The sequence below is a fragment of the Aegilops tauschii genome, chromosome 5 (assembly GCF_002575655.3).
Source record: "Aegilops tauschii subsp. strangulata cultivar AL8/78 chromosome 5, Aet v6.0, whole genome shotgun sequence".
NCBI lineage: Eukaryota > Viridiplantae > Streptophyta > Magnoliopsida > Poales > Poaceae > Aegilops > Aegilops tauschii.
In genome coordinates this window covers 22,614,219-22,617,050 of record NC_053039.3, presented here as the reverse complement: position 1 = coordinate 22,617,050, position 2,832 = coordinate 22,614,219, and positions in this window count along the sequence as shown.

Here is a 2,832-nt window from a genome sequence, read left to right as displayed (position 1 = left end):
TCCATACGCGTTGTTACCAAAATTATTCCTACCAACAAAATTCACATCCATAGATTCATTATTATTCTCCGTCAAAGTAGACAAAGGCATATCATTAGGAAACACTCTTACTAGCAAATAATTTCATAAGTTCATCCATCTTTCCACTCAAAACATTAATTTCTTCTATCGCATGCACTTTTTTATTAGTAGATCTTTCAGTGTGCCATTGAGAATAATTAAGCATAATATTATCTAGGAGTTTAGTAGCTTCTCCTAAAGTGATTTCCATAAAAGTGCCTCCCACGGCCGAATCTAAAAGATTTCTAGAAGCAAAATTCAATCCGGCATAAAATTTTTGTATAATCATCCACAAATTCAAACCATGAGTAGGGCAATTACGTATCATTAATTTCATCCTCTCCCAAGCTTGTGCAACATGTTCATGATCAATTTGCTTAAAATTCATAATATCGTTTCTAAGAGAGATAATCTTAGCGGGAGGAAAATAGTTAGAGACAAAAGCATCTTTGCACTTGTTCCAACAATCAATAATATTTTTAGGCATAGACGAAAACCAAGCTTTAGCATGATCTCTAAGCGAAAAAGGAAATAGCTTCAATTTAACAATATCATTATCAACATCTTTCTTCTTTTGCATATCACACAAATCAACGAAGCTATTTAGATGAGTAGCGACATCTTCACTAGGAAGGCCGGTGAATTGATCATTCATGACAAGATTCCACAAAGCAGCATTGATTTCACAAGATTCAGTATCGGTAAGAGGAGCAATCGGAGTGCTAAGGAAATCATTATTGTTGGTATTGGTAAAGTCACATAATTAGGTATTATCTTAAGCCATCGTGACAAACAAGCAATCCAACACACGAGCAAACAAAAGACGGGCAAAAAGAGGCAAGCGGAAAAGAGAGGGCGAATAAAACGGCAAGGGTGAAGTGGGGGAGAGGAAAACGAGAGGCAAATGGAAAATAATGTAATGCGGGAGATAAGGGTTTGTGATGGGTACTTGGTATGTTGACTTTTGCGTAGACCTCCGCGGCAACGGCGCCAGAAATGGCTCTTTGTCGGGAGTCAAATCTTGACTTGACTTCGCGTAAGCCTCCCCGGCAACGGCGCCAGAAATCCTTCTTGCTACCTCTTGAGCACTCCGTTGGTTTTCCCTTGAAGAGGAAAGGGTGATGCAGCAAAGTAGCGTAAGTATTTCCCTCAGTTTTTAAGAACCAAGGTATCAATCCAGTAGGAGGCTACGCGCGAGTCCCTCGTACCAACACAAAACAAATAAATCCTCGCAACCAACGTGATAAGGGGTTGTCAATCCCTTCACGGTCACTTACGAGAGTGAGATATGATAGGATAATATTTTTTGGTATTTTTGTGATAAAGATGCAAAGTAAAATAAAAGTAAAGTAAAAAGAAAAGGAAATAACTAAGTATTGGAAGATTAATATGATGAAGATAGACCCGGGGGCCATAGATTTCACTAGTGGCTTCTCTCAAGAGCATAAGTATTTTACGGTGGGTGAACGAATTACAGTTGAGCAATTCACAGAATTGAGCATAGTTATGAGAATATCTAGGTATGATCATGTATATAGGCATCACGTCCGAGACAAGTAGACCGACTCCTGCCTGCATCTACTACTATTACTCCACTCATCGACCGCTATCCAGCATGCATCTAGAGTATTAAGTTCATGAAAACAAAGTAACGCCTTAAGCAAGATGACATGATGAAGAGGGATAAAATCATGCAATATGATAAAAACCCCATCTTGTTATCCTCGATGGCAACAATACAATACGTGCCGTGCTGCCCCTACTGTCACTGGGAAAGGACACCGCAAGATTGAACCCAAAGCTAAGCACTTCTCCCATTGCAAGAAAGATCAATCTAGTAGGCCAAACCAAACTGATAATTCGAAGAGACTTGCAAAGATAACCAATCATACAAAAAGAATTCAGGGAAGATTTAAATATTGTTCATAGATAATCTTGATCATAAACCCACAATTCATCGGTCTCAACAAACACACCGCAAAAAGAAGATTACATCGAATAGATCTCCACGAGAGAGGGGGAGAACATTGTATTGAGATCCAAAAAGAGAGAAGAAGCCATCTAGCTACTAACTATGGACCCGAAGGTCTGAAGTAAACTACTCACACTTCATCGGAGAGGCTATGATGATGATGTAGAAGCCCTCCGTGATGGATGCCTCTCTGGCGGAGCTCCGGAACAGGCCCCAACATGGGATCTCGTGGGTACAGAAGGTTGCGGCAGTGGAATTAGGTTTTTGGCACCGTATCTGATCGTTTGGGGGTACGTACGTATATATTGGAGGAAGGATTACGTCGGTGGAGCAACAGGGGGTCCACGAGGGTGGAGGGCGCGCGCTGGGGGGTAGGCGCGCCCCTACCTCGTGGCCTCCTCCTTTGTTTCTTGACGTAGGGTCCAAGTCTCCTGGATCATAATCTTCCTAAAAATCACGTTCCCGAAGGTTTCATTCCGTTTGGACTCTGTTTGATATTCCTTTTCCGCGAAACTCTGAAATAGGCAAAAAACAACAATTCTGGGCTGGGCCTCCGCTTAATAGGTTAGTCCCAAAAATAATATAAATGTGAATAATAATGCCCAATAATGTCCAAAATAGTAGATAATATAGCATGGAGCAATCAAAAATTATAGATACGTTGGAGACGTATCAGCAGCCGCCTCCTCCTCCACCCTAGCACCCGGCAGTTCGACCAGTCGGAGCCATACAAGACGAGTATCCTGAAGAGCATATAGCTTATGTCGTGTTCACCAGCGTGGCCGACGATAAGCACAGCA